This window comes from Lithobates pipiens, unplaced genomic scaffold (assembly GCF_037356315.1).
Source record: "Lithobates pipiens isolate NorthernLeopardFrog02 unplaced genomic scaffold, aLitPip1_a1.2 Scaffold_8, whole genome shotgun sequence".
NCBI lineage: Eukaryota > Metazoa > Chordata > Amphibia > Anura > Ranidae > Lithobates > Lithobates pipiens.
The window spans coordinates 184,077,260-184,087,683 of NW_027507903.1; positions in this window are offsets into that span (position 1 = coordinate 184,077,260).

Genomic DNA, 10,424 nt, shown 5'->3' on the forward strand with positions numbered 1-10,424 from the left:
CAAAATTGTCACGATTAACACCAAAGGATTAAATCATCCTGCGAAAAGATCCTCTCTCTGGGCCTTGGCTAAACAATCTAAATGCGATATAATCTGCGCTCAAGAAACACACTTTTTATCTAGTAATCCTCCTTCTTGCACCAATAGAAACTTTAGTAATATATACACCGCTAATGCACCTCAAAAGAAGAAGGGTGTTCTAATCGCTATTAACAACTCGCTAACCTTTCAACAAGATCAATGCCTTTCTGACCCTGGAGGCCGCTTCTTAATCTTGAACTGTCATATTAATGACGCACCCTACACCATCGTCAACGTCTATGTCCCAAACACTCACCAAATTCGATTTCTTCGGAAACTGAATAGAAAAGTTCATTCAATGCAACAAGGTGCAACTATATGGTGTGGCGACTTTAATTGTACCCCTGATCCGGAAATAGACTCTACATCTCTCTCCAAAAGAGGGCGACCAGAATTGAATTCTCTACTTCATGAACTAGGCCTCTATGATGTCTGGAGATGCACACATGCAGACGAAAAGGATTTCACTTTCTTTTCCCCCTGCCACAATACTTATTCTCGCATTGACCTTTTTCTTACAGACCAATGGACCCTGCAAAAAATATCTACTTCTACTATTCATATGACTTCTTGGTCTGATCATTCCCCCGTAAGCATTACTATAGAAGACACTAACAGAACTGCTTCGACCTACCTTTGGAGGTTAAATACCTCGATCCTGCAATCTCCATTGTACAACCAAACTGACAATCTAAACTCTTTTTTTGAATGTAATGAGAACTCAGTTGATGATCCGGCTGTTTTATGGTCCGCGCATAAGGCTTTTATGCGCGGAATCTTTATACAATTAGGTGCTCAAGATAGGAGACAGAGGAGGCAGCGAATGAACAAAATATTAGCAGAAATACAATCCACTGATCTACTCAATAAACAAAATCCTACGCCAGCATTGAAATCACGACTCATTGCTCTCAGACTGGACCTTAGGGCCCTACTCCTAGAAACTCACGACAAATTCCAAAAGCGATTTAAAATGAAATTCTACGCTGAGAATAATAAACCCGGTAAATTTCTATCTCATAGGATCAAAGGTTATACCGCCAAAACCCGACCACCCTACATCTATCATCCCCACACTAATTCTAAATTGACTAATCCGCAAGATATTGCCAATGCCTTCAGTGCATACTACAGCTCACTCTACAATCTCAAAGACGATCCGACTCAACCCAAACCCTCGTCAACGCAAATTAAAGCATTTTTAGACTCCATTGATCTGCCTAGTTTAACCCCCCTACAACTAGATGACCTTAATGCACCTTTCACAGAGACAGAAATTAAAAAGGCCATCCAATCATTACCTCCCAACAAAGCCCCAGGTCCTGATGGCTTTGTAGGAGAATACTATAAAAAATATGACTATCTCCTCACCAAATACATTACCCCATTGTTTAATTCCGCTGCCTCCTCTGCCTCTTTCCCCCAGGAAATGTTAAAAGCATTGATCGTCACTATACCGAAGCCAGGGAAAGAACCCACTTTAACCCAAAATTACAGACCTATCTCCTTGCTCAACCACGATGTGAAACTGTATGCCAAAGTATTAGCTAATCGGCTTAATGATTTAATGCCATTATTGATCCACCCTGACCAATCTGGTTTTATCAAAGGGCGTCAAACGTCTGATGCGACCCGTCGTATGATAAATATCATCCATCACACAGCGACCCATCGGATGCCTTCTCTGCTTCTCTCCTTGGATGCGGAGAAGGCATTCGATAGGGTTCACTGGCAGTATCTCCAGCAAACATTAGAAAAATTTGGATTCCAGGGTCATATCCTAATGGCAATCCTGGCCCTATACTCCTCTCCATCAGCGCAAGTGTATTGCTCCTCCATGTTATCTACTGATTTTAAAATATCCAATGGCACTCGCCAAGGTTGCCCCCTCTCCCCCTTAATTTTCGACCTAATAATAGAACCTCTTGCTGCTAAAGTTAGATCCCATACTAACATCTCAGGTATTCCCTTTGGCGTTTGTGAACACAAGATTAGTCTCTTTGCCGACGATGTGATCTTTTCATTAACCAATCCTATCTCTTCCCTGGCTTCGGTACAAACCTTATTGGATGAATTTAGCTATGTGTCTTACTATAGGGTTAATGCGTCCAAATCTTACATACTACCCTTAGCAATATCCCCCGAACAACGACAACACTTGAGCGTCCAGTACCCTTATGCATGGTCCACAAACTCTATCACGTATCTAGGCATTAATCTGACGAGCTCCACCAAAGATTTGTACAAAGCAAACTTCCCTCCATTCCTTGCCACACTTTCATCTGACTTAACGAATATCTCCAAACTCACACTGTCCACCTCTGGCAGACTTGCGGCATTCAAAATGCTCAAGCTCTCTCAGTTACTATACTTGTTCAGAGCGCTACCCATCCCAATACCTACTTCCTTCTTCAGGCAAACTCAGTCGATAATTCATAACTTTACATGGCTAGGAAAAAAATCTAGAATATCACAGCGCACACTTATGAAACACAGAAAGATAGGTGGTTTAGGATACATCGTAGTTAAAGACTATTATTTTGCAGCTATCCTGGCCCAACTCAAAGCCTGGTTCACTCCAGATTCTAGTATCCACTGGTGTGCCATGGAAGCCTTTCAGGTGCCAGGAAATAATCTATGTAACTGGCTTATCTCTAGACCTGATTCTAAATCATCCAACCATTCCTTATCTCCAACCATAAAAGCGTCACTAGCAGCATTTTCATATTTCATTACGCACTTTCCTGCTTCAGCTCCCACATATACAATTCCACTCCCCATTGAAACTCTTTATCTTCTGATCCAAGACATTCAACTCTCCCCTTGGAAACACAAAGGTATTTCCTATATCGCTGATCTCTATGATAATGACTTCCTACAATCCTTTACTTCCCTACAAACTAAATACTCGCTCCCACCCAAAGAATACTATACTTATATCAGAATATCACATTGTCTAGTTCAATCACCTTCCCTCCGTCGCAACATCCCCAAAGTGGCATGGACATATTTCTCTAATGCCTCACCGTCCATCAAGGGGATATCCCTTTTCTATGCATTATTAGATGGCAAGGATACTTTTGAGAAATTACCCCCCTTACTAAAGTGGGAAACTGAACTGGGTTCCTCATTTTCCTCACAACAATGGCAAACTGCCTTAAGGGCCATATTTCTGGCTACAAAATCGGCAAACCTATGGGACCTCACATACAAGATAAACCTTAGATGGTATATCACTCCACTGCAGATTCATAGATATAGTCCATCGACTGACCCTACCTGTTGGAGACTATGTGGTCTCCCTGGCAACCTTTATCACACTTTTTGGTCTTGCCCAAAAATAACCCAGTTCTGGACAGACATATTTGTCATCATTTCATCTCTCACTCACATTGTCTCCCCGCCTAATCCAGCACTGGCACTCCTAAATATTGGAATTGACACCTATCCTCACAATATTCAATATATTGTCACACACTTGTGCCTAGCAGCACGGCTGACCATTACACGTAACTGGAAATCTCCTGACTCGCCCTCTCGTTCTGAAGTTATTAGAACAACACATTTACATGGCGTATACGAACGTATGTATGCCTCTTCGGAAGGTCTATTGTCTAAATCCATCACTCGCTGGAATCCCTGGTTAGACTGGTACAAATCCTTCATGTCCGGGCCTCCTTGAACATTTATATCACCTAATATGAGAAGAATTTCTCACATGTCTGCATGTACCTATTCCACCTTTCATTCCCCCCCCCCCCTTTTTTTTTTTTTCTTCTCTCTCTCTTCTCACCTATCCTCACCCCTTCCCCCCTTCCTATATACTTCACCTACATAATAATTAGCAGATCGCTATTAGTTCATTTATTATGGACTTCTTTTCCCCATTATCTTCCTCCAGATTTACGGTTACTGTTTCTTGTTACACAACATTATGATACTTTGCATTCCTCTTAGTTTATTTTGAATATATTGACAATGCAATAGAGTTTGACTTCTTTAATACCCTTACCATGGGAGTACTCCCTTGCTCCTGTGTACAGTGTGTTCCCAATTGGGGTACCAGGTGCAAGGTGCCGTCCTCCCTTTTCTTTCTCTGTTTTACTAGATGGATTATATATTTTAGAAGTCATGCATTATGTCTCACTTATTATATCTAAACATTCCGTCGCATTGTTATAACACATTGTAATGGTATAGATATTTTGCGACTGTAACCTTCTTTTTGTGTAATCTCATGCACTTCTGTTAAATAAAAAATTATTGAAAGTAAAAATGCAATTTTTGAATTTTTAATCAGATTTTATGGACTAGCATACGCAGTAAATTTATGAATTTCTTAGCTCTGCATATGTGTGAATACACTGTATCTCAGTTTGCCATTTGAACAGAATGCAATTAACCTTTTAGAATGAGTAATAAAAATAGTAGAAGTAAAGGAAAGGATTCGGAGGAAAATAGTGTAAACAGGGGCGGGGATGTGGAAATTTCACATAGACAGTCCCTGTTAGTCATCAAATTCAAGACTTCATTACTGTAAGGCAACAGTGTTGACTATTTAATACCATCAGCATTTAAAAGTATTACACCAAGTATTCTCTAATACTCTACATATACCAAGGAGGAGAGGAGTTTTGCACTGACATTATGTTGGGGTATATATAAAGCACTGCATAAATTGACAGTGCTATATAAGTACCTTAAATAATAATAATAATAATGATAATAATAATAATAATATATGTTGGCTCTGAAAAACACAAAACAGATACATCATTGCACGGTCCTCTATTTTATCTTGCTTTCTAAACAGGGGCAAATCTAGCCTGTGTGATATGCGGGTGCAGTATAAAATATCAGGGTTGCAGAGGATAGGAGGCCAGTAGGGCAGTGTACAGGAGTCATAAGGACAAAGCATAGAGTCAGCTGTTTGTAGGGTATGGTAGAGAGGACATAAGCTTGTAGGGCAGTGTACAAGGGTCCGCAGGGCAGAGGATAAGGGTCAGTAAGGCAGTGTACAGGGGTCAGCAGAGCTGAAGAGGTCAGTAAAGTGGCAGGTTAGAGCAGTATAGTGGCAGGTTAGAACAGATGAGTAAGCACAGTGTAGCTGTGTGAAACGTGTGTACCTCTGTTTTGGCTATCGCACTTGTGGTGTGTGTCATGTACCTTTCATGGAATATTTAATAAATGGACTTCTATTATGTCAGTGTGCAGCCAATTTCTCTTATATTGAGGCTGGAACAGTATAGTGGCAGATAAGGGCAACATAATGGCAGTATAGTTGCAGGTTAGGGCAATATAGCGGCAGGCTAGAGGAGTATAGTGGCAGGTTAGTGCAGTAAACAGTACTAGCAGTATAGTGGCAAGTTAGGGAAGTATAGTGGCAGGTTAGGGCAATGTAGTGTCAGTATAGTGGCAGGTTAAGGCAGTACAATGTCAGTATGGTGGCAGGTTAGGGCAGTATAGTGTTTGTATGGTGGTTGGTTAGTGCAGAATAGTAGCAATATAGTGGCAAGTTAGTGCAGTGTAGTGGCAGGTTAGTGCAGTATAGTAGAGGGTTAGGGCAGTATAGTGAAAAGTTATGACTGTATAGTGGCAGGTTAGTGCAGAATAGTGTCAGGTTAGGGCAGTATATTGGCAGGTTAGTGCAGAATAGTGTCAGGTTAGGGCAGCACAGTGGGCAGGTTAGGGCAGTATACTATCAGGTTTGGGCAATATAGTAGCAGTGTATTAGTAGGCTAGGGCACTATAATGATAGTATAGTGCAAGGCTAGAGCAGTAAAGTGGCAGGTTAGTACAGTATAGTGGCAGGTTAGGGCAGTATACTGTCAGATTTGGGCAACATAGTTACAGTATATTGGTAGGTTAGGGCAATATAGTGGTAGTATAGTGTCAGGTTAGAGCAGTGTAGTGGCACGCTAGAGCAGTATAGTTGCAGGTTAGAGCAATATAGTGGCAGTATAGTGGTAGGTTAGGGCAATATAGTAGCAGGCTAGAGGAGTATATTGGCAGTATAACAAAACCAAAGAAAATTCCCAGTTCACCAGCCAGCCTGCTACCAACCAAATTATCCCGTCCAACAGTTTTCTTTTAAAAACAGGGGTTTAGTTAGCACACATTTGCAAATACATGCCTAAGCTGCAGAGCCACTCCAAAGCACCCCAATATTTCTGCAGTCCTAACGCTTGTAAATTTATGTGAGCCTCCTTTGTAGAAGCACATGGAGTATAGTGGCAGGTTAGGGAAGTTCTCTCTGCTCAACAATTATCTTCTCTAATTTCAAGGGGACTGATTTCTCATCTGTTGATGTTTACCTCTATATGTGCTATGAGAGCATGATTCTGTTCCTTACTAACTTAGGGCAGTAGTGTAGTGGCAGGTTAGGACAGTATAGTGCAAGTTAGGGCAATATAGTTTCAGTATAATGGCAGGTTAGTGCAGCATAGTGGCAGGTTAGGGCAGCAAAGTGTTATATATTTCATTGGCCATAGTCAGTATTAAGATCTATTGACATTTCCCTACATGCATGAACTAGTTCTGCCACATACTGTAAAAAGAGCAATGTATATTAGTCTTATTATAAATTCTCATTGATGGATGGATTTTTTCTCCACCCACCAGCACCAACATGGAGCAAAAGTATCCCCAGTTTAGGAGTAGCAGCAGCTATTTTGGTAAAGGCTTACAAAATCCCAGAACTCTGATTAGCTGCAGCCACAATCTCAAACATTAACCTCACCCTCTGCAGAGCTGACTTCTAAACGGTTTAACCCCCCTTCCTTTCTGCAGGGCTTTTTGTTATTGTTGAATACAGCCCACTTTACTACACTGCTACTACAGGTGTATTGATAGGTTTGGAAGGGACAGAAGGATCACTCTAACCAGTGGCTTTTGAGGGGCTGGAAATTTTCTATTTTTTATCATTGTTGTCGTTGTTGTTGTTGCTCATTGTTGTCACCCCCCACCTATTTTGCAGCCCATGATGTTGTGCTGCTGCAAAAATGTTAGAATGATTTTCTGTTTTGTTTAATTCAATATTGTCAGCCTTATGTCTTTAGTCAAACACACACACATTAGATGTTTAGACCTAATGAAATTGGCAACAAACCACTTCATTCTTTGGGCACTGAATTCTCTATAGGCCCATTGCAACCAAATCAACATATTTTAGAGCAGGAGAAGTAGGAAGCACAATGCTCAATCATGTGACAAGAGGCTTCAGTTCTACCCAGATGTACAGGGACAAGCTGCATTTTCCTGAAAAGGATTATTTCAAAACAAACTAAGCTGACTTTATGGTTGCCACATAGAGGTAATGTTTCCTACATAGCATTTACAGTTTACTGAATGGAATGATGATACCTGTGGTTGAATTTTAAGTGAATGAATTAGGTGTTCCTTACTTTATAACTTGTCCTGGAAAAAATGTAGTTAAAATTGTGCTTTTTGTTATCATCACTAAGCTGGTAGCGGTAATGGCCACCTCCAGCACTTCTTGCTCCATATCAATATCCACAATGCTCCCTACTGTCACTAAATGCTAATAGTTCTGACATGAAAGTGAGTCTGCAATGGAGATCAATTTAGCAGAACAATTACCATGTTAGGCACTAATTAGCATGTAATCAGCAAGTCAACTAGTAACAGTCTCTAACATGCTCTACTGATAACAAAAAGAGAGGAAAGACTGTCCATTTGTGTTTATATCAAGTTTTAAATATTGTGCAGTTACTGAACACAAACAATTTGGTATCTAACATGACAATGGATTTTGACCATCTAGATGGGAAAACAATGTCGGGTAAAAGTTACTCTACTAAGTTTGAAATCTCATGCCGTGTAAACACGATTGGAATTCCGGCCAGAAAAAGACCGATGAGAGCTTTTCATTGGAAAATGAAATGTGTATGCTGCATCGGAATTTAGCTGTCCGAATTCCCGCCAGCCAAAAATTTATAGCATGTTCTCAATTTTCCTGATGGAAAAACTTCCGATCGTGTGTATGCAATTCCGACGCGCCAAAAATCATGCATGCTTAGATTCAACTACGAGATGGAAGCTATTGGCTGCTGGCTATTGAACTTCCTTTTTCTAGTCCCGTCGTATGTGTTGTACGTCACTGTGTTCTAAACGATCAGAATTTGGTGTGACCGTGTGTAGGCAAGACAGCTTGAGCGGAATTCCGTCGGAATTCTGTCGAGAAAACCCTCAGAGCTTTTTCTGACGAGAATTCAGATCGTGTGTACGCGGTATCAGTCTTGTAAACACAGTACAAACAACCTATAATTGGCCTTTGCAGCAAGGAGCACATGGAAGGGCGACGCATGCCAAAAATTAACAAAGACAATTTCCCAGCTCACTTACAGCTCATTCTGCAACAAACGGCATTGTCCTTTCTAACAGTTCACGTTAAAATGAGTGGATTAGTTAAAAGTAAACTCCTTAAGGTCGGGTTCACACCACAGCGATGCGGGAACGCCGCGAATCCGCTGCGTTTTCCCGCATCGCACACCTCCCGCCGGCAGTTCACACTGCCCTATGCGGACGGCTGGGAGTGTCAATGATATGTTAATGACACCCCCAGATCCGTCCGCATATCGCAGTGCGATCTGCCGACTCGCACAGGAATCGGATCGCATGGTGTGAACACCCATGCGATCCGATTCTGTTGCGGACCAAAAAAAGGGTCCCGTGCGAGTTTGCTGCGGGAGCGATGCAAATTCAGCCATACTATCTGTATGGCTGAACTCACATCGCTACGGAGATCGGATGTGATTTGCACTGCAGTGCGGTGCGAATCACATCCGGATCTCCCCCCGCAGCAGTGTGAACCCGGCCTAAAAGTATATTGGCTCTGCAGCTTACACATATATTTGCAAATGTGTGCAAACTAAACCCCTGTATTTAACCTGAACTATAATGCCCCGTACACACGATCAGATTTTCTGACAACAAATGTTGGATGTGAGCTTGTTGGCGCAAAGTCATAGAATGCATTAGGATAAAAAAACTTCAGATTTTACAACCCCTGTAATGCAATCTATGCATTAAGATAAAAAAACCTTCTGTGTGCAGCTTTCCCCCAGCCTGCCTTATGCTTACCTTGATCCAGCATTGTGCCAGAGAGCAGTTGCTGTATCCACTCTCCCTCTTATCACAGGGCAGATTGAGGAGCCATTGGCTCATGCTGCTATCAATCAAATCCTATAATGAGGGTGGGGTGTGTGGGGCCCAGCTCCACTGTCTGTGCCAATGGATGCAGTCAGCACAACTAGGGATTTAGCCTACAGGCGTGCCTTAATAAGAAGGGCCTTCTTATGGTGGCACACTGAGAAGAGGAAGACCCAGCAGGGGGACCCGAGAAGAGGAGGATAGTGACTGCTCTGTGCAAAACCATTGCACAAGGTGGGTAAGTACAACATGTTTGTTACTTTAAAAAAAAATTGCATTTACAATTACTTTAAGATTAAATGACGTAGACCCTGCCAATGACAGCATGGGGGAGATTTACTAAAACGTATGCAAACAGAATCAGGTTCAGCTGTAAATAGTAACAAATCAGCTTCTAGCTATTAAGCTTAATTGAACAAGCTGAGGAAAGAATCTGATTGGTTACTATGCACAGCTGCACCAGATTCTGTGTGCACCAGTTTTCCGAAATCTCCCCCAATGTGTATAACTAAAGTAAAAGGAAAGATTTATAAAACATACTTAATCAGTGTACATAACCCCAAAGAATATGGGAAAGATGAGATCAAAGATGTGTTTAATGAAAAACTAAAAATGACATATAACAAAGCTCTCAAAAGTAATGTGGAAATAATAATAGCTGCTTCTAATGCAAAGATTGGACATGAGCAGTATACAGCCTACTTATAGTCATGCTAAGTTTACATAAAGAATGTAGTAATCATGAACAAATGACAATTAATGACAAAAATGATTTCAAAAATCATAAATACATTTTAAAAAGGCAATGCTGTTTTTTAATGGTACAATTGGTTTTATCTGGCTTTTGGGGATTACTGAAGCCACTTTTATATATCCAGGACCTGTTCTTGTGCCAAAAAGTGCCTTGTTAGTCTCATGACACAATAAAGAAAAAAAAGGAAACCTGTAAAAAAGAAAATTAAGTACAAATATTTAATGAAAGCAAATTTCACATAAGCAGCTCAACGTGTGAACTTTGGCCAACAGAGAAGTCAGTAATATCATGCTAAAATACATTTCCAAAATCACTGAATTAATTTCTTCATGTGATGTTAGATGGGAAATATACAAGGTGTAAGAATTTATAGAAAGGTGTACTAAAAGACATTAAAGGAGAAGTAAAGCCAAAGCTC